Source organism: Triturus cristatus, chromosome 2_2 (assembly GCF_964204655.1).
Source record: "Triturus cristatus chromosome 2_2, aTriCri1.1, whole genome shotgun sequence".
Taxonomy (NCBI): domain Eukaryota; kingdom Metazoa; phylum Chordata; class Amphibia; order Caudata; family Salamandridae; genus Triturus; species Triturus cristatus.
In genome coordinates this window covers 407,279,522-407,301,749 of record NC_140582.1, presented here as the reverse complement: position 1 = coordinate 407,301,749, position 22,228 = coordinate 407,279,522, and positions in this window count along the sequence as shown.

Genomic DNA, 22,228 nt, shown 5'->3' with positions numbered 1-22,228 from the left:
CTAAAAGATTTTTTAATGTTACGAAGCCAACTTATTTTTTGGGAGCCGGCTGTATTCCTGATTTCTCTCAAACCCTCAGTGAATTTGGCTAGTTCCGGGGTGCGCCAAAGGCGAACCCAAAATAGCAAGGGGCGTAGCCTAACAATATCTTTAAATGAGCGCCTACCCAAATCGCTAAGGAGGGGTTTCAAGGGAGTACCTCTTGGCATTGTAACTAATTCTCTTAAAAATGTATTCTCGGACAGGGTGAGCTCTTCTGTGTTTTCGAAGCCCCAAAGTTCGGCTCCGTAGGTGGCCGAACCTACTGCTTTGGCCTGATAAATCATTAGTGCGGGGGTAATTGGCTTGCTCGTCGAGGAGCGGTGTTCTTTGGCTATTACCCCCGTGGCTCGTTTGTGGTTAAGCAGCATTTTTTGAATGTGGGGCTTCCAGGTCAGAGTGTCGGAGATCCTAATGCCTAGGTAGTCAAATAGTTTGACGTATTCTAGGGGAACACCGTCAGACATGATGGGTACACTAGGTGATTTCCGAGATTTAAAGGAGAGGAGCTTGGTTTTTGAAGTATTGATAACCAGTCCTCTCGTTGAGCAGAACAGGTGGAATCTATCTATCAGCTTCTGAAGCCCTGCTGGTGTTTTGGAAATCAGCAGAGTATCGTCCGCGAATAAAAGAGTGGGAACTTTTTCCCCCGCCAAAACAGGGGCGTCCGCCGGGACTTCTAGCAAAAATGTCACCACTCCATTAACGAAAAGGGAAAAAAGAGTGGGCGCAAGTACGCAGCCCTGGCGGACTCCTCTGTTGACTGGGATCTTGTTAGTTCTCTGGGCCTGACTGCCCCATCTCACCCTGGCAAAGTTCCCCTCATGGAGGCGTACCAATAAATCAAGGATGTAAGGCGGAAGACCTAGGTCATGGAGGACAGACCATAGGCGATCACGAGGGACCCTGGGTGGTGGGCCTTCTGATTATTAAAAATAAATGTACCTGTGTCCTGCTCTCTGATGTTTGCCTGATATGTCTCCAGACAATGGCCTTCCCAGGACCAGGCGCGATGACTGCATCACTTTAGTGATGTCAGCAGTTCACTAAGGAACGTCATTATGCATCTCTAATGGGAAGTCACTACAAGTTCCAGAATGCAACGTGCTGCTCAGCTAGACTTGTGCTCATACTCTGTCTGCAGGATTCTAGCGCAGTCCTAGGTTACTAGTCTGAAGCTCTTCTGAAAAGCAGGACATGGCCATGGTATGTGAGTGCACAAAGTATTCTGCAGCATATGTGAACCTGTCTGTGCAGGACTATCGAGATGGCAATCACAAAGGCCTTTGCGAGACGTCTGCACCAAGAGGTAAAATTGTTTCTCAACCATAACACCTCAGTCAATATTTAAATGTTACTGGATGTTTTTTTATTGCACAATAAAGCACAGATATGTTTCTGTTACTTTTATTGCACAATCACTGTCGTACCAAAGAAGGGATGTCTCGGCACGTAGTGCAGGGTTCTTGTCAGTCACAAACCCCCCGCCTCCTCCCCCCTCTTCTGATCTCCCTCTCTCGTTTCCTCCCAGGGACCCCATTCTCTCTGTGGTATTTGGTGGACATAGAAGCAAGAACACTCTGGGAACTCATAGCCTGGGGAGTCTCGGCCCTCAAATGTTATTTATGATATGCAGGCCCCGCTCCAGGAATTTTTATTTGGGTGGGCCAAGGGTGCATTTGGGTGGGCCACTGCAGGCTCGATTTGTCGCATATATGTCTGGGCAGGCCTGCTTCAGGGCCCTCCTTTATTTTTTCTTAGTCTTACAAGGCCCAGTAAAACGCACTCTTTTCCAAATCTCTTTCTAAATATTATCACACTTAAAAAGTGTTTTTTCCATGTAATGTTCCTTTGATGGGAAGAGGAGGTTTCTGAGGTGGGAGTATCAGGCAAGTGACACTTCTCGGGCTCCCTCTGTGCGAGCCTTCAGGAGGAATCCCTCTTCATTACTACCTCCACCTGACCCCAGACTCTGCAACGCACTCCCTTACAGGCATGATTATCCACTACTCCTCTCCAGTGCACCTTATCTCACAGCTGACCTTGGGCCCCAGCCCCATATCAGGCACCATCGGGCTCCGCTTTCCTTTTTCCTGGTAAAAACATTAGTAAAATCACCTTCAAACTTAAAGCATTGAATATAGCAGTAAATATAATTAGCATGCACTTTAAAGTATGTTCCACAGTAGCCCTTATGACCCGACTGCTAATTAAATGATAGGGCCGGCTTTAGCGCTGATGCGAAAGTCTTTTTTGGCACCACACTAATAACCTCTTTCTCTGTAAATACCTTTACTACCATCTTCCAACAGTGCCCCTCATCCCTCCATGGCCCCCTGATTGACCTCCTCCTCAGCTTCCCTCACTGTCTCACGCCACAAGTTCCCCTCATCTACCCATCGCCCCTCCCCCTCGTGACCTCCTCCTCGGACTCCCTCACTGCCACCATCCACCAGTGCCCCTTATCTCTCCGTAGCCCCTCCCCCTCATGACCTCGTCCTCAGACTCCCTCACTACCACCCTCCACCAGTGCCCCTCATCTCTCCCTAGCTCCCCCTCCACCCCATGATCTCTCCCTCAGATTCCCTCACTGTCACCCAGGGCACAAGTCATAAAAAAAGAAGTGGGAGGACGCTGACGTCACGACAGGAAGTGACGTCACGAAAGGTGGCTTGCACCATCAGACTCATTGCCTCCCCTCGCTCATTCCTTAGATGCCATTGAATCAGAGAAGCCAGCGGGTGAGCAGCGTTCTGAATGAGCTCCGATCTTGACCCAGAGAGGCCAAAGAGTGAATGTTTGGCTCCATTTGCTCCAGTTATCGATCTCCCGGTAAAATAAGTGGGGGGACGCCGTCCACCCGCGTCGTACCCTAACTCGAGCCCTGCTGTCACCCTCCACCAGTGCCCCTCATCGCTCCACAGCCCCTCCCACTACCTCCTCCTCAGATTCCCTCACTGCCACCCTCCACCAGTGCCCCTCATCGCTCCATAGCCCCCCTCTCATATGCATTTCATTTGTTGTATAGCGCTACCCATATCAGTGTAGTGTGTGTCAGTACTTTACACCATGTACACATTATACAGAGACAATGAATCATACAAGTATGTAAATCAGTCTACAGGGAATGTCACATAAGCCAATGAGGATTACAAGGTGTATGAATCACATCTCATCCATGCTGGTGGGTAGTATATTTTTAGAGGGTTTGGTCTGGGGAAACACAACCTTAGGATTTAAAGAGTAGTCCATGGGGGTCAGCTTTACTGATAAAAATGCATCTCTGCCCAAACATACTCATTTTAGCAACATAAGAATGATAAAAGACTGAGGAAGTTCTAATTATATCACAAAACAAAAAAAGCGAAGTTCTAACTATACCATTCATGTTTGTATGCAGCTCTTTGGTGACAGTTCATTGGTCACTGTCCTATGTTAGGATTGTAACTTCTGAACTGCAAGTAACACAAGGATCTCTGTGACAAAGGCAGTAACCCACTGAGCTTCCACATAAAATACAGTTCATCTGCATTTAAAAACTACTAACAGACACATGATTGCTCTCCAGCAGGATCATTAATCACCAGCGTTATTGGGGCATTTGTTATTGTCTTAGTGTTGTCCTGCATCAGCCATGATAATGATAAAAACGGTTTAAATGAAGCGCACACGAAGTATGTGTCCTGCTGGGCCTGTGCAGATTTTTAAAAGAAAAATAAATAGTCACACATTCTCTTACCTACTACTCATTAGACAAACTTTGTGTCACAGCCTGATGTGATAAGCTGCTGCAGGGGTCAGGAAAGGTGAATAGGAATAAACAAACTTTTTTTCTCCTGTGCTGCATAGAAAAAGAAATATCCACGCAGCAGAACAGTAGGCAAAGGTTACCCTTGTCAAAGAAAGGATTTGTCGCCTTTCGCCATGTGGAGATGAAGGGGTGAAAAAGTAAACAAAGACTCGTTAATGTAAATGGTCTTTTAAAGACCTGTGAAGTACTCGGGTGTGGCTGCGATAACCTAAAAAGCTGTCTGTGTGTGTGCCCGGGAAGCTGTCTCAGCCCGGGCGCACACACACACAGACAGCCCTTTGAGCCCAATGCCGTTGTGCGCCTGCCTTCAAACCCTCACTGCGAGGGCCAAGGCTCCTGTTTGGCTAGAACCGGGCCTGATGATATGTATAGCTTAAGAGGTGATACTCAAAGTACGGCCCGGGGGCCGCATGTGGCCCGCCCGACCTTTACACAAGGCCCCCTGCTCAACAGCAGCACTGGGCTGCTGTTTCTCAACTCAGCACTAACGTTGAGAAATCTGTTAAATGGAGGTGCACATGTATTTACAGCTTAACTGACGCTAAAGGAAATGATTTAGGTGTGGTGCACCACTTAAATTTAGGAACACCATTTTAAAGACATGTTGCAACTGTAAACATCTGATAGTCTCTTCAAAATTCAAACAGTGTATTTCATTAACATACAGAAGCATTTCTTCTTAGTACATTACGTTTTATCAGTGCATTGGGATTCTTTTTTCTTTAAAGTGATAATTTGCAAAGATGAATTTAGAAACATTCATGCTTCTCGTCCACCCCGGCAACACTGCAAATAGTGAACTAAGAGGCAAGTCAGTTGTTTTGTTTACCATCTGAGTGGCCAGTGTTCTTATTATACATAGATAACATTATAGCTTATCAAATAAAATGCAAGAGAAAGTTTCGTACAGTGCCCATCCCGAAGTCATGTATTTCGAGGTCCTCATATGTGATAATGAAGAAAAAGAAGGTAATGTGAAGTAAAAGAATTGTCTAGGATCACACAAGTGGGGAAGCCCGCATTTATCCCAGGTTCTCTTGCTTCATAATGTGCAATTCAACTATTATATGTACATGCTTTGCTTCCCCCATGGTTTAGAGTGTTAATGTGCCAGTACTTAATTTGTGCCGGTGGTTGCAGATGGAGCCCACCAGCACTCGTTTTTGGGAACAGCACTTGTTTTAACTCGTCACACTTTGACACAAAGCAAGAGGGCAAAAAATAGACGAGGAAGAGAAGGACGGAAAAAACTGTGACAAACAGAGACGGCAAAGGTGAAAGAGGAGCTACAAGAGTGAGAAGGAGTTGGAAGGGATGTCTGCTGGTGGATTAAAGAGGCATAAGGTGGCATTAAGGCTCTGCATCCTTGGTGTTCGATATTTTGCAGCTTCGAGCAGCACTGTGAGCACCGGCACTTATTCATTTACAAATGAAGCGCAGCTAAAGATTTTACATTTCTGAATTCGGCAGGTCGTGCAGCTACTGTTTGGTAAAATGAAAGAGGTGGCCGAGGAGCACGCAGCTTCTCGCCGCTCTAAGTGATGCTGCCGTGGAAGACGCATGCAGCACGAGGGACGGAGGAAGTGCTGGAGTTACAGTGCATGAAATTAGGAATGCTCGGGCCGAGCAAGCAGCATTTCTGTCCTCGCTCTCTGCCGTCGATGACACTTGGTGTCTGACGGGCTGGGAGCTAGGAGGACGTTTATCCTATAAACGTTCTTATTTTTGACATCGTGAAAGAAATGTGTGAATTTCAGACAGCAGCTTGGGGGAAACTACTTCCGAAATGAATACAAGTAAGCTTCTAATCACTGAACGCTATGATGGGAATACTAGAGTTCCAAGTGTTTCTTTAAACCAGGAGAAACAGTAGTCTGTCACTCCAGAGCAGTCGTCACCAGAGGTTTGAAGGCGCGACACTGCTATACATTTCCTCAGCGCTCGATGACAGGATGCGCGGATTGTGTGGATTACAAGGCACAGGGGATTTGAAAAACACACTGTGAAGTGTCAGCAAAACTATCAATGAACTGGTGTCCGTGTTATTCTCCACCGTTCCTTGATCGACTGTTATTGTTTGCTTGCCTGTCACTTTCACCATTCCTGCATTGCCTGACTGCCTCCTACTGTCTGCGTGCCTGTTACCATATTTCTGTTTGCCGCTATTTGCATGCCTGCTATTGTCTGTATGTATTCTAGTGTCTGCATGTTTGCTACTGCTTGCAAGCCTGTAACTGCCTCCTTGCATGTCGTGGTCTGAAAGACTAGTTCTGAAAATTGAATTAACATCAATGGGAATAACCATAAGATTTCCGTGAGAAAGGTGAACTGGAAGTTATCCAAAATGTAGTTATCCAAACGAAAGGTACATTTAATCCATGTGATCACCATAACATTTTCGTGAGAATGGTCAACTGGAGGTTATCCAAAATTTAGTTGGCTAAAAGATATAGGTAAATAGCATTGCCAAAGCCAATAACTCTCGGCCGTAAAACCTAGTGTTTCAGCTTAGGGGTGGGCGGAATTTGCGTAATTGCGTTACGCAAATCTCCGCGAAACGGTAAAAAATCTCCGCGAACACACAGAAATTCCGTGAACACGCGGAATTGCTTGTTCGCGATGCTTTTTTCCTGTTCGCAATTGCTGTTTGCGTGCTCGAGGAGAAATATCTCGCGAACATGCATTTTGAGAACGCGAACAAGCAAAAATTTCGCGAAATCGCGGAAAGCAGACTTTTGAGCAATTTCGCGTTCTCCGCGGAACGCGAAATTACGCAAATTCCGCAAATTCCGCGAGCGGAACGGAATTTGCCGCCCAGGCCTATTTCAGCTGTGATGGCCGATGCGAAAGCGCTTACATCCATGGCAGCCATCTTTGTACGTGCTTTGTAGAAATAAAACAACATGCATTCAAAGATAGCCACCATGGATGCACGCCCATGTGATATCTTTGAATGCATTTTGTTTTACCTTATGGTGAGAGCAGGAAGGGGTTAAAGGACAGTAAAATGGTGATAAAGACAGGGGGGTGCTCCTCGGTGAGGGAACCACAAGAATAGGGAAAGGGATTGAATCAGGAGAAAGAAGTTAGATAGACAGCAAACCCATGCAATCATGAGCAAGGGGATGACTCAAAGCCTACTTTATAAATATCTAATATTTATGTAATGATCTGAAAACGATAAGTCTTCAGCAAACTCTAAGGCTGTCTGTAGCCAGACCCTAAAAAAATCTATGTGCAAAAGAAATACCTTTGCCAGCTCATCTTAATGTGAAACGTTATCATGAGTTCAGCTGACCGAGTATTCTAACTTACCTTTAGAGTTTACCTGGCTAACTTTTGGCTACATTTAGGTGACTTTTCGTACCCAAATTTTAAAGTTACCATATGGATGGTATTTCTGTAAGCAGCACTAGAACATGATTGTATTGATACATCCCAGAAACAAATGTGGAATACAGAGTCTCCATGTATACGAACTTACGAGACATGACAATGCAATTTTACACCACATAAAATTGTTGATTGTGTTTGTGAAAGGAAAGTTGTATAGGGTTTTTGACGAAAGGAATGGACGTAACACCTATAAATTTAATGTAATTTTATTGAAGAGAACTAAAAGTGAATATTTAGTGAAAAAAGGAGAATTGTAAAGTGCCTTGTGTTTGTCAAATTTAAGAGGGAAAATACTTTGGTGGCAATCCACAAATAGGACTATCATGGTATAAGATACTTGTCATTTTGCGAGTAGCAAACAGAGCCAGCGGTGATGTTGAACATCTTTCTCAAAGTCAGAATAATTTTCATAAACTGTTATTTTTTTCAAAGGCATCATTTCAATTTATGTTGGCACATTTGGTTGTCCATAATAAACCACAGCTATTGTGGAAGTTGTTAGGATTGTTGAAATCCCAGCATTAGGCACTTCCATGGAAGTTGGCACTTGCATTACAGCTGAAGACATAACATCGTAAGCTCTACTGTCACCGGATTGGGACTCAAAAATTAAATGTGGCTCCTCATTTTCTTCTTGGGACGGTTCCTTCAGGGTATGGAGAGTTGTAAGTATCTGCCCCAAAGACCTCTTGGTGTCAAGGGCTGTGGGGATGGGTGGTAGAGTTTTTTGCTGAAGTGTATCGGTCACTCTGCAGAACAGTGTCAGCCACATACTGCTTTTTGATGTGATCGCTGGATACCTTCCCGTGTTGTTTTGAACAATACAACAGAGGCAGGATTACAATTCCTGTGCCTTCTACCCTGAGGACTGGAATGGGTGGTTGGTAATTTGTCCAAAACACTTGTTTATCATTTATCAGGGATCTTTTCTTGGACTAGTTTGCAAACCTTGGGAAGCCACTCATCAGCAGGTTTAGGAATTTGTTAGAAATGGAGGTGACTAGTTGGCAGAGGTAGGCACCTTTGTCCAAATCGGGACCCTTGCTCCTAGTCGTGGTAAGGGGGATACACTTCTAAAATACCCCCTTGGTAGCTTGGCATGAGCAGACAGGCTTATCTCAGAGGCAGTGTGTAAAGCATTTGTGAACACATACAGTAATACAGTGAAAACACTACACCAGTTTGGAAAAATAAGTAATCTTTATCTAAACCAAAACAAGACCAAATAACAAAAATCCCAATACAGTAATAAAAATATGACTTTCAGATGGTAGAAATACTTTAGTTCAAAGCAAATTGCAAATGCGACACTTTTCTCACAAAGTAGCTTGGATGCGTCCCGCAAGCAAACACAACGGGACGCAGTGAAGGTGATGCGTCGGGTCCTTACACTCAGGGAAGGTGATGCGTCGGTTCCTTGCTCCGGGGGAGGTGATGCATCGGATCCTTACTGCAGCGCTGGGGACTTTTTGCATCGGTTCCTTCCCGTAGAGGAGATGATGCATCGGTTTCTTACAGTGTGTGGAGTAAGGGTGGGCGTAGTGCTCCGCTCCGCCCACGGAGTGTGCGTAGTGCTGCCTGCTTCGTGATCCACAAAGTAGGTGTAGCAGGCAGCGCTACGCACATGCCATGGCGGAGCAGAGTTGCCCACCACCCGCCTCCCGCCCGCCATCATTTTAAAATAAGTTAAAGTATTTAAAAGTAAGAAAATGTGCGGGTCACGCATGCGCATTAGTGAGGAAGAAGTTGCCCCTGAAGGAGGAAGAGGGAGCCCCGGGACGCCGCACCTCAGGTAAGACATTTTCTTACTTTTAAATACTTTTAGTTATTTTAAAATGAGGGCGGGCGGGAGGCGGGCGGCGCGTAGTGGGGCTACGCGGAGTGTACGAGTGTGCGTAGATTTGGCCACACTACGCAATGCTCCACGTAGCCCCACTACACCCACTACGCCCAGGGTTGGTGTGGAGGTGATGCATCAGTTTCTTACTGCAGCCACCAACAATGCGACAAACTTGGTGCCTTGATGCGATGCGATGATCCGGAATGATGCGTGAACACTTGCAGCCGCACAGCAGGCCTTGCATCTAATTTAGTGCAGTGATCTCGGACTTCGGAGATCGGTGCACTCGATATGGCGTGCTGCTATTTCTCAAGCCGCGGGCAGGCCCTGTGACGATTTCCTCGGCGATACCTCGGAAATAGGTGCTGATGCGTCTTGCTTCTCAAAGTTGCATTACTTTTCCAGCTCCCAGCGGAAAACAGTCTCTATAGGTCCAAAACAACAGCAGGCACCTCTTTGCAGGTCAGCAAGGAAGTTCAGTGGAGCTGGGGGTGAAGTCTTTGTGTCCCTGAGACTTCAGAATAGGAGGCAAACTCAATTCAAGCCCTTGGAGATCTTCTTTCATCAGGGGACACAGCAAACAGCAAAGTCCTTGGCAGCAAGTAACCACTGCAGGCCAACCCCAGAGAGCAAACAGCACAGGGGCAGTATTCCTCCCCAACTTCTCCGGGTCTTCTCCTTGGATAAGGTTCCTCTTGATTCCCAGAAATGATTTAAAGTTCTGAGGTCTAGGCCCCAATAGTTATATCACAAAATCCTTTGTTCTCTGCTGGCAGAGAAGCACTGTGCTCAGTCAAAACCAGTTCTGTCCTCCCTGGTGTAGCTACCTGGCAGGAGGTAGAGACAGCATTGTCCTTGGCAGACCAGGCCCATTCAGGTGAAAAGAAATCTCCTCCCCCTATTCTAAATGCAGCCCAGGTCTATTCAGCCCAGTCCTGACACATCAGGCTCTCTGGAGCCACTGCTCCTCCCCAGACCCTTTCATCCAAAAGCCAGACATGAAATACACAAACCTAGTAGAGGCACACTGGATGGCTAAGCAAGAAAATACCTACTTTCTAAAAGTGGTATTTTCAAACATAGAAAGTAAAAATCACCTTCACTAAAAGATGCATTTTAACATGCTGTGTTCAGACATACTAAACTTTATTTTCCGACCTTGTTCCCAGGGGTATTTATGTTTATAAGATGATATAAGCAAACCCCCCATTCTGTCCTATGCGAACAGGTGCCCTTGCAATAGAGAAAAACGAAATTGACAGTAATTCACTATCAGGACATGCTACACACACCAGGGCATGTCCTACCTTTCACATAGACTGCATCCTGCCCACAGCGGTACCTTGGGCCTACCTTAGGGTTGACTAACATGCAAGAAAAGGGAAGGTTAGGGCCTGGCAAGTGGGCACCATTGCCAAGTCGACATGGCAGTACTAGACTGCAGACAGGCGCTGCAATGGCAGGCCAGAGTTACATTTACAGGCTGCTTATATGAGTGGCACAATCATTGCTGCAGCACACTAGCAGCATTTTGATTTACAGGCCCTGGGCACCCACAGTGCACTGTACTAGGGACTGACTAGTAAATCCTAGTAAATCAAAGCAGCCAATCATGGAAACACCAATCCAAAACAACAATTTACTAAGGGAACACTTGCACTATGTCACTGAACAGCAGTGGCAAAGTGCCCAAAGCATCTAGACCAGCAAAACGGAGTCCAACACACAGCAAAAATGCTTCAAATTAGTTGCTTGTCTATAACCTCTTGCACTCACTGCAAGACATTCAAATGTTGTTCCATGTCAAATTCTTTATTCTGCCACTTTTCAGAACTATCACGATCGGGCTCATAAAAAGATACTTTGAAGGGCATCATAAAAGGGGGTGTGCCCACCTAATACTCCTCTAGGAAGATTATTTAATGCCTTCTGAAATCCATAGAGATTATGGAACCAACTCAATCCTATTCTTAACATCTTAGCAGTCAGGGCTTGCTTAAGTGTACTGTTGGCACACTCTATTAACCCTTTGCTCTCTGCCCGAATCTGTTGTAATATTGCAGGCATACTCCCAGAGTAGACAATGCAAACCGGAATGCCTTTGTGTTGAATGCAGGACCATAGTCTCAATGAAAGCAGCAGGTCAGCATGCCAGCTCTGCTGCTGCCTTACTTGGGCTGCCTCTGCCACTCCGCTTAGTCCCATTACTGTAGTTGTTACCCTTGTTTCTTGTACTCTGTTAACCATAGTCTTGTATTTCCAACCAGTTCTGCTGTTGTTTACACCTGTGTTTCTTGTGCTCTGTTAAACGTAATATATTATTTGTATCAATCAAATAAGGAGACACTGTTCCAAAGGAGTAGAAGAGAGAGGAAACAGAAAAAGATATGTAAAGAGGGTCCTAGGCTAGACGAGACCCAAGTATCGAGAGGGGAAGCAAAGCTTTTCTCTTGTTGCCCTCACACACCCCGAGAGTAGTCATGCTTCATCATCGGGCGGTTTGCTCCTCGTCGGGCCGGCGCTGCAATGCCCTACGGGTCCCCCAAAGGGTCACTTTGGCGGAGATCTTTTTAGAGAAAATGCCATCTGGTGCATGCAGGTGTGTGGTATGGGTCCTACAAATAATGGTGGTGCAGTGGTGTGTGTGAGACGTGATATATTGAAAATGTCTAAGGGTTGCTCAAAGGATATTGTTTAATAAAAAGGGGGTTGGCATCCTTGACAGGCAAAAACCCGTAGGTTAGGTGTTACCTTGGTGGGCTTAATGTCCCAAAAGGTAACTACAATGTGGTCAATGTGGTCGACATGTTTCGCGCCCCTAAAGCGTAAGTGGGGGTTCAGGTTGTTTATCCACTCGTAGAATTCTTGGCAAGTTTCAACATCCCCTTTCCAAAGGATGAGCACATCGTTGATGGTTATCAGTCTGTCCTTGTAGGGATTGTTGTCCGTAAAGATGTTATTTGCCTCAAAGTGTGCCATGTACAATCCAGCCAGGCTCGGCGCGAAGGTACTCCCCATGCTGGTCCCTTGTATCTGGTGGTAGATGGTGGTTTTGTACATGAAGAAATTGTTCTTGAGGGCTATCGTGATAAGTTCCGTTATGAATTCCGCAGGGGTATTGGTAGGAAGGTTGGTCTCATGGAGTAGTTGTTCTACTGCTTCAATGGTGGCGTTCTGGGGGATGTTCGTGTATAATGCCTCCACATCCAATGTCCACCTCTGGCTCGTACCCAGTTTTATCAATTTATATAGATTTTGAGGACAGATACTGGGGCAAGGCTACTTTCCCCTGCCCAGACAAAACCTTGACATATTGTCCTTTTGTCCTTTCCTTTTGGTTTCTACCAATGCAGTATCCAGGAGCGATCTTAATCTGACAGAACAGAGAGCAGGGTTACTTTGACCTTGCACGCCCGGATACACACTGTGGGTAGTATCCCTCAGATCACATTCACGCACACTTCACTTTTTAGTTGGTCCTGAGGAAGCGCCACGGATCCGGTTGGACCGCAGGGGCGCAAAACATGTCGATCACATTGACCACATTGTAGTTACCTTTTGGGACATTAAGCCCACCAAGGTAACACCTAACCTACGGGTTTTTAGCCTGTCAAGGGTGCCAACCCCCTTTTTATTAAACAATATCCTTTGAGCAACCCTTAGACATTTTTAATATATCACGTCACACACACCACTGCACCACCATTATTTGTAGGACCCATACCACACACCCGCATGCACCAGACGGCGTTTTCTCTAAAAAGATCTCCACCAAAGTGACCCTTCGGGGGACCCGTAGGGCATTGCAGCGCCGGCCCGACAAGGAGCAAAACGCCCGATGATGAAGCATGACACCTCTCGGGGTGTGTGAGGGCAACAAGAGAAAAGCCTTGCTTCCCCTCTCGACACTTGGGTCTCGTCTAGCCTAGGACCCTCTTTACTTATCTTTTTCTGTTTCCTCTCTCTTGTACTCCTTTGGAACAGTGTCTCCTTATTTGATTGACATAGATGACACACGGAGCACAGACACTGGACTATAACAAGCTCCTGGTCCCCCCCTCCCTTTATATATGGATATTTTATTTGTATTCATCATCATCATAACTTTATTCGACGGTTGAGTCATCAAAGTACATCATAAACACACCCAAAAAAAAAAATACATCAATTATTCAAAATACGACGAATTTCCAAAAATACATAAATAGTTAAAAATAACATTAAATTCCATGAGACAACTCTCGACATTTAATTTCAAACTACAATATCTTTAAAATATTCCCAATTTACTATAATCTAAAACTAATCCATCATAGCTAACACATTTCAATCAGTAATGGATACCAATCTCCATCGCAGCACATAAACACAGAACCTTATGAAGCAACTAATCTAATGTATCACATATGGCTCACGTACTCCTTTTTTATACAATTATACTCTAAGTAAGGACAGTAGTTTAGAACGAATTGACCAGGCCCATTTGAGAAATTTCGCCACAGCTATCGCAATTGTAGGGTTATAATCTGTACTTAAAATTCTCAGAGCATCAACATACCTCCGAGTGCCCATGAGCCGACAAATGGGTACTATCCACATTCGGCGAGGTGCAAGATATTGAGGACAGCCAAACAAGATATGACTGACAGATTCTTGTTGGGCCGGACACCAGGGGCATCTGTCACTTGGAGATGCCTCCCATTTCACCATAAACTGCCTAATTGGGAGGGTACCAACCCTAAATTTAAAATACAATTTGCGATCATAAGGTCTTTCAATAACATCCCAATATTCTTCAAACACAGGCCTGGTCTTAAATTCAAGAAAAAGACCCGTGAGGGAGACGCGCGAGCGTGCGATCCAAGATGGCCGCCGCGTGAAAGTCTAGGCGCGTTTTCGGCCCGTTTTTGCCGATTTTAACGCCGATTCCTGTCAGTAAACTGCCCTGGAGGAGGTCGCTGTGATTATACAGCTCTTACCTGCACTGTGGAGCAAATTCAAGCTTTTCTACACGGCGGAAGTGGGTTTTTTCGCTGCCTGGTTCCTGCTCCCTGCACAGCTTTCAGGTACAGCCAGGCTTTCAGTCAAGGGGGCGGAGCAAGCTTCTAGGAAAGGGCCTGGCTTGGGCCTAACCACTCCCCCAGCCCATTTTAGCTGCTGCACCAGTCATTCCTTGGTGTTTTCCACAGCTCTCATTTCCTCCTTCGTCATTTTGTGTCTGCATTTCTATTTTTGACTCTTTTTACCTTAAAATGGAGAATAAGAGTTCTGTTAATAAAAGGAGGCAGCAAATTTCACCTCCTCCTGCTAAATCAAAGGTAGTGGAGTCTTCTGAACCTTCGCTGTCTTTAATATTGGAGGAAATTCAGGCACTTCGAGTCAATACAGATACCATTGCCTCTGAAGGAAAAAATGTGCGTAAAGATATGGCCAGGCTTTCAATGAAAATATCAGATAATTCCATCAAAATAAACGATAATAAGGTCAAACTTGACTCATTTACCCCACTGGTGGCAAAAATTTCTCCTATGTGCTCAACATTATTGGATTTGGAGAATCGTAACAGACAATATAATTTACGCATATTTAATCTTCCTGAAAATGTTGAGGGGTATAACTGTAGATTATATTTGGAGAATTTATTACCTGGTTTTCTACAAATTAAATTCTCCGAAAAGTTTGAAATTGATAAAGCCCACAGGACTCCCTCACACAGGAATCCTCAACATACAAAACCGCGACAAATGATTTTCAAAGTTCTTCGACACCACCATTTGGTTTTAATCAGAAAAGCAGCTAGAGAAATCCCTTCTTTGATGGTTAATGGGAATAAAATATTTATTCATCAAGACTATGCCAAAGAAACTGTTTCAATTCGCAAAAAATTCACGGCTCTTCGCCCGCTACTTCGCAGTTTAGGCTATAAATATGGTCTTTTTGATCCATCGACGATGCGCATTTGGAAGGATAATTTTTCGAAATCTTTTCAACGTCCAGAAGATTTGAAGCATTTTTTGGATCAGCAGTCTCTGCACTCTATGGATACCAATGACTCTGCTACTTGATTTTTGCCAGTTATGTTTTTTCTTCTGACACAGTTATGAAGTTTCTCTTTATTGGGCTCCAGCGGTTTCGGTCATGCTTGTACAGCGTGTGTGCGTTTCACATTTCACATTTATGTCTTCTGTTTGTCGTTTTTTCTATGTTTTTTCATTTTTTCCTTTCCTTCTTCTGTCTATGGAGCTACCTGTTTCTCATTTTCTTGATCCTCTTTTATCCTTCACTTCTTGTATTCCTTTCTCTTTTCTTCTGTTATGGCTAATATCCATGATATTAAAGTAATTTCATTAAATGTTAAAGGATTGTGCCATCCAGTTAAGCGTCCAAACATTTTAGATTACCTTGGTTGTTGCAAAGCTGATGTTTGTTTTATACAAGAGACTCATATAGATGATAACATTTTAGATTATATGCAGAAAAAATGGGTTGATGCTATTGTCTCTTCTCCTGCCAATGGTAAAAAAAATGGTGTAGCTATTCTCTTTGCAAAAAAATTACACTGTCAAATTTTGAGTAAATCATCTGATAAGGATGGTAGATATATACTCGTTAAAATTAAAGTTCATGACTCAGTTCTATATTTACTAAATGTTTATGGTCCTACCGCAGATGATCATATTTTTTGGTCTAATCTTACAACAGAGGTTCTAAAGATTGGTAATGTTCCTTTAATTGTCGGAGGTGATTTTAATGTTATCTTTGACCCCTTGTTAGATAGATCATCTCTTGCCAAGTTTCGCCCTTCTAAGGTATATTTTGCTTTCAAATCTTTTATTCAAACCACTAAATTAGTTGACATTTGGAGGTTACATTTTCCTACAGAAAATTGTTACACATTCTTTTCAAACCCTCATAATTCCCATTCTAGAATTGATTGTTTATTGGTTTCCAGGCACCTAATTGGTTCAATAACTGCTCCTCATATTGGTAACATTGATATTTCAGACCATGCGATGATTTCTTTGGTTTTGAACTTGGAGTCAACTTTCACTAAACAATCTAGATGGCGAATGAACACCGGTGTAATTTTGAATGAGTATAACAAGCCCAAGCTTTTAGCTGCTATTCAAGAATATTTTATACTTAATCCTGAAGGGTCTACTTCTATGATAAATAGATGGGATGCTTTCAAAGCTTATATTAGGGGCGTCACCATATCTATTATGGCCCATGAAAATAAAACCTTTCATGCTACTGTGAAAAACCTACAAAAACAAATTGCGAAATTTGAACGACTTTTTATTACATCCAACAATCCACAATATAAATTTAAACTACAAAAATTACGCTATGAATTTAATTCAATCCTCAGTAAAAGGGCAGGTATTCAAATTTCTAATGCTAAAGCTAGATTTAGTTTTAATGCCAATAGATCCGGTAAACTATTAGCTAATTATTTGCGCATAAAAAAAGATAAAACTCAAATCAACTCAATTCTTGGTCCTCATGGTAATATTGCTCTCTCTCACAATGAAATTGTTAATGAATTTATGAATTTCTACTCGGCATTATATAATAAACCAGATTTTCTGGAGGTTTCCTTATTGGACTCCTTTTTAAAACATGTAAATTACCCAAGATTTCACAATCTAATCAAACTAGACTTGATGCTCCTATTACCAAAGATGAAATCCTATCAGCTATAAAATCTCTTAAGAAGAACAAATCTCCGGGTCCTGATGGGATCCCTGCGGAATTCTACAAAGAATTTCAGTTACACCTTTTACCATTTTTGCATCAACTTTTTACGTTTTTTGGATCCACTGGAACTAATTATGGTTCTTTTACAGAAGCTTTAATTATAGTACTTCCAAAACCAGATAAAGATCCCACCAGAGTGTCTAATTATCATCCCATATCTTTAATTAACCAAGACTGTAAATTATATGCTAAAATTCTTGCTACTAGATTGGGCCCCATATTAGATTCTATTATACACCCTGACCAATCTGGTTTTATGAAGAATAGATACTCTGCTAATAACACGAGAACTTTGCTACATATTATTGAACAAAGTCCCACGTTATCGATGCCATCTGGAATTTTAGCCTTAGATGCTGAAAAAGCATTCGATAAACTTCATTGGCAGTTTTTATTCCATACGTTGTCCTCATTTAATTTTGGAGATACCTTTCTTCGTATGATTTCTGCTTTATATTCTGCCCCTACTGCTCGTCTATTTATTAATGGCCAAATTTCAACTCAATTTTCACTTTTTAGAGGTACAAGACAAGGTTGTCCTCTTTCTCCCCTCTTATTTTTAATTGGCATTGAACCTTTTCTTAACCTAATCAGAAATTGTGACCGTATCAAAGGAATCACTATTAAGGATGTTACTGTTAAAACCCTTGCCTATGCGGATGATGTGCTTTTATTTGTTAGTGACCCTATATCTTCTTTTCCCTCATTAATGGATATTATTACAAGGTATTCTGCAGTTTCTGGATACACTTTAAATACTAATAAAACTGAATTTTTCCCCTTAAATGTTTATTGCACTCCTGATATGCTCCCCATGCAGGAAATTATTTGGCAAAAGAATAAGATAAAATATCTTGGAATTTTATTTTCCTCTTCCATAAAATCGACAATCAATCTAAATTGTGGTTTCATCCTAAACTATATTAAAGACAAAACGTCTAAATGGTCAGCATTACATCTTTCATGGTGGGGTAGGATGGATTCTCTTAAAATGACTATAGCTCCTAAAATATTTTATACCCTGGCCATGGTTCCTACTCAATTTCCATTAAAGTTTTATAAAGATGTTGATAAACTTTTGTCAAAGTTTTTATGGAACAACAAACCTCCTCGTATTGCGTATAAAAAATTAAAAGTTCCTAAACGTAATGCTGGATTTGGTATCCCGGACTTTTTTCTTTATCATAAAGCTTTTATCTTAAAACAAAGTTCATTATGGTTTAATTGCTCCTTTTTAAATAATTCTCCTACGTGGCTCCGTATTGAGAAATCAATTACGAATCCATTTCCTTTACCTTCTTTGGTGTCCATGCATAATAATGCCCCATTTATTCAAAAGTCAGTTATTATCAAATCCACTAAAATGTTATTTAATGATCTTGACTTAATTTTTCTTGTTCCCATGAATAACACTGTTGAATTATCTTTATGGTATAGTAATGTTATTAAATTGAATAGGAATGTTAATTTCTGCTTTTCATGGATTAAGGCTGGCATTTTTTATCTTAAAGATGTCTATTCTAATAATACGTTTATTTCTTTTGAAACGTTGCAAACAAGTTTTGGTTTATTTAAATCTGATCTTATTAAGTATCAATATTTGTGCAATTCAATTTTAGACTCTTTTCCTAATGCCATCCCCTCTACTGTTACAGTTGACTTAGCAATTTATATTCAAACAGTTTCAAAATCATCTCATGGGGTGTCTATTTTATATAAAAAATTATCTGATACTCTAGGTAGCAATATAGAGATGATTTCCACGTTTTGGAATAATGAACTTTCACTTTCCTTGTCCACTGACACATAGAAAGATATTTGGCTTAATAGTATATCTGGGTGGTTGCCTGTTTCAATCTACCAAACTAATTCTTATATCCTGTATAATCGTATATGGACTCCATCACGTTTGTTCCAAGCTAAACTTCTACCCTCTCCTGATTGTTGGCATTGTAAATCACACCCTGGCTCATTACAACACATGGTTTTTGATTGTCCTTTGGTTTTTAAATTTTGGTCTGAAGTCTGGGATATCATTAAGAAGATTTTTAAATTTCAACTTGATCTTTCCTATCAGTTAATAATCTGTAAATCTGCCATTCTTCCACAAAACATACATGATTTAGAGAGTAAACTTTTTGATTTTCTTATTTCGGCTGCTTTAAAATCCATTACTTTTTGTTGGAAAGATGTCTCTGTATTATCTGTTCATGCTTGGTGGTCATGGGTTATTCTTTCCAGAAGAGGTGCTCAATTATCTATGAAGGGGATCACTCATAATTCTTTTTCTTATCAATCTTTTTGGTTACCTGTTGATGAATATTTATCCATTTAATGCTGTATGAATAATTTTATTTCAAATTTGTTCTTAATTTGATCAGTTTTATAATGGCATATAGTAGCTCTGTTTGCATTTTCTACGTCAATTGGTATATTTGTACCTTCCCTTCCCCTCCTTCTATTCTCCCTTTTGGTATTTTTTGATTATGTATTTTCTCATTACCTAAGATAATTTTTTCTATGATTTTGCTTACGATATATAATGTTATTTAGGTATTATTGCTTAATCATAATATTTTATGGGCTGTCTATCTTTTTAGTTGTATTTGAACAAAATTCAATAAAATATTTTGAACACGAAGAAAATGACCCGTGAGATTTGGTGATAGCTTTTCCAACATTGTTGAATGGTGCACCATTTCCCAATATCTTGCTTTCAGAACTTTTTTACTTGGGAAGGTTGCATTTTGACGATTATCCCACAGCTCTGCCATTCCCATCTTCCCTAATAGGGATCTAATCTCCCTCAGCCATTTTATTTTATGGAAAGGATCATTATTAATGATATCCATGAGGCCTCGAGCATATTGCGTTAATTCCTCTGTGCTCCATATTCTACACCAGTATAACAATGGGCGCAAAATTACTAAATCTTTAATCCCTTTTCTACCTAGATCCCATTGTAGGGGAATTAAAGTGGTACTTTGTGGGACACCCGTCATCTTGCGAAAAAACTCATTTTCCACCTTGGCCAAACGAGTTACATTTTCAAAGCCCCATAGTTAGGCTCCATATAGGGCTGAACTCAATACCTTCATCCCATAAATCTCGAGAGCTGAGCGAATAGGTTTTGTCTGTGAAGTTTTGAATTTTTGCAAGAGACAACCTGCTTGTTGCTGATGCTTAAGGACAGCCAAATCAATATGGTTATTCCAACGCATGTCCCTCTGAAAAGTCACCCCTAGGTAAGTAAAAGCGTCCACCTGTTCTAATGGGCATTTACCCATGACTATATTGCCTCTAAAGGATCTGTGTTCATTAAACGCCATGAACTTAGTTTTGGCAGTGTTTATTTCCAACCCATGCAGGCGACAGAAATCTTCAAAGCGCAATGGGCTTTCTGAAGGTCGCAGGGAGTTTTAGAGATGATCAAAGTGTCGTCCGCAAACATGAGGACAGGGATGCAAATACCATCCAGCACCGGGGCGTCAGTGGGAGTCAGAGAAAGGTAATCCACCACCCCATTGACAAAGAGCGAGAACAGGGTAGGTGCCATTACGCACCCCTGCCGCACCCCCGCTCAACGGGGAAGGCTTCAGTAACCTCCCCCTGTGATCCCAACCGCACCCGTGCAAAAGTGTCCTCATGCATGCGGACGATCAATGTTAAAAGTTCCGAGGCCATCCCCAAATCTTTCAAAACCTGCCATAATTTGCCACGTGGGACTAGGTCAAAGGCTGCCCTCAAATCCACGAACACTGCATACAAAGACCCTTTCCCTAGAACCACAGTGCGCCAGTACAAGGTTACAAACCGAAAAACTTGATCAATTGTTCTAGTTTTCCTACGAAATCCCGCCTGTAATGAACTCACGATTTTGTTGTCATCCATCCAATCCTGTATTTTAAATAGGACTAGCCTTCCCATAATTTTTTGAATGGAGTCAATCAGGCTGATAGGCCTGTAATTACCTACAGCAGCCTTATCCCCCTTTTTATAAACCGGCACTATTTCTGCCCCCTTCCATGAGGGAGAAACAGCCCCGCCCAGGGCTATAGCATTTGCCAATTGAGCTATATATACCCGCCATGTTTTTTTTTTTTTTTTTTTTTTTTTTTTTGAAAAACCTTTATTTAAAAATCAGGACACAGCTATTCAGCCGACAACCCGGAGGTTCGGCAGCATCGATGATTAGAAACAGTGATGCGTCCCCAGTAAAGTACAAAGAGAAGTGCAAAGGTTCAATTTTAAACAAACATAAAAAGCACAGCAAACCCCAGCAAGGCAAGAACACTAAAAACCCCATGGTGAGAGCCCCGAGGGGAGGCCAGACCCCACTCATCTACCAGTTACAAGATAGTGTAAGGAGGAAGAGGGGGGACAGCAGAGGCCCAAATAATTCACAAATCAGTCTGTGCTGGAAAGAAGGTCAGGGGGAAAGCTGTTCCTCGGGCGGTTCCAGATCAGGGGCAAGACATATTCCCCCCCTGTATTGATTCCACCGCCCCCAGATGGCGTGCCACTTCTGGGGGCGGCCTCTAGAGCAGTAGACTGTCTTCTCCCTAAACATGCTCCAGTCCATGTTCTCTTTCCACGCAGTCAGTGTGGGGGGCCCCGAGGAGCCCCACAATCGCGCGATATCCCTCTTAGCGACCATGTTACCCAGTGTCACCCATTGGGTCCGCGCTTCATCGAGGTCAGTGGGCCCCCAGATATTCAGGAGACAGCACCGCGCCTCCGGCTGCAGAGCAATGCCTGTCACCTCCCCCATTACTGCATGGACTCCCCTCCAGAATTCCACAATGACACCGCACTCCCAAATGATGTGCAGGAAAGTACCCACCATACCACACCCCCTCCTGCACAGGCCGTCCTCCGAGAACCCCATGTGGACCAGCCTTGGCCCCATCACATACACTCGGTGCAGTATTTTAAGCTGCACCAGCCTCAGGCGCGACGGGATCGCGACCTCCTTAGGGGAAGAAACAGCTGACTGCCAATCCTCATCATCTAACTCGAGGCCATCACTAGTCCACTGGTCCCTCAGCCCCAGAAGCATGTCCGCCCGGACGTTTATAAGTTTCTTATATATGAGCGAGATCGTGCTTTCGGGCATGTGGCCATCAAGGACCCGGTCCTCCAAGGGAGAGGACTCAGGCACCTTCTCACCCTCCACGAGGACTGATCGGAGGGCGTGGCGCATCTGAATGTATCTGAAATACTCGGAGGGCCCCAGCTCATACTCAGTCTGCAACTCCTCAAAGGACTTCACCCTCCCCTTATGCAGCACATCACCCACCCTGGAGATGCCAATCAGGTCCCACTTATCAAAACCTTTTGAATGCCAAAGCCTTCCCAATCTCTCCGATTCAAACAACGCG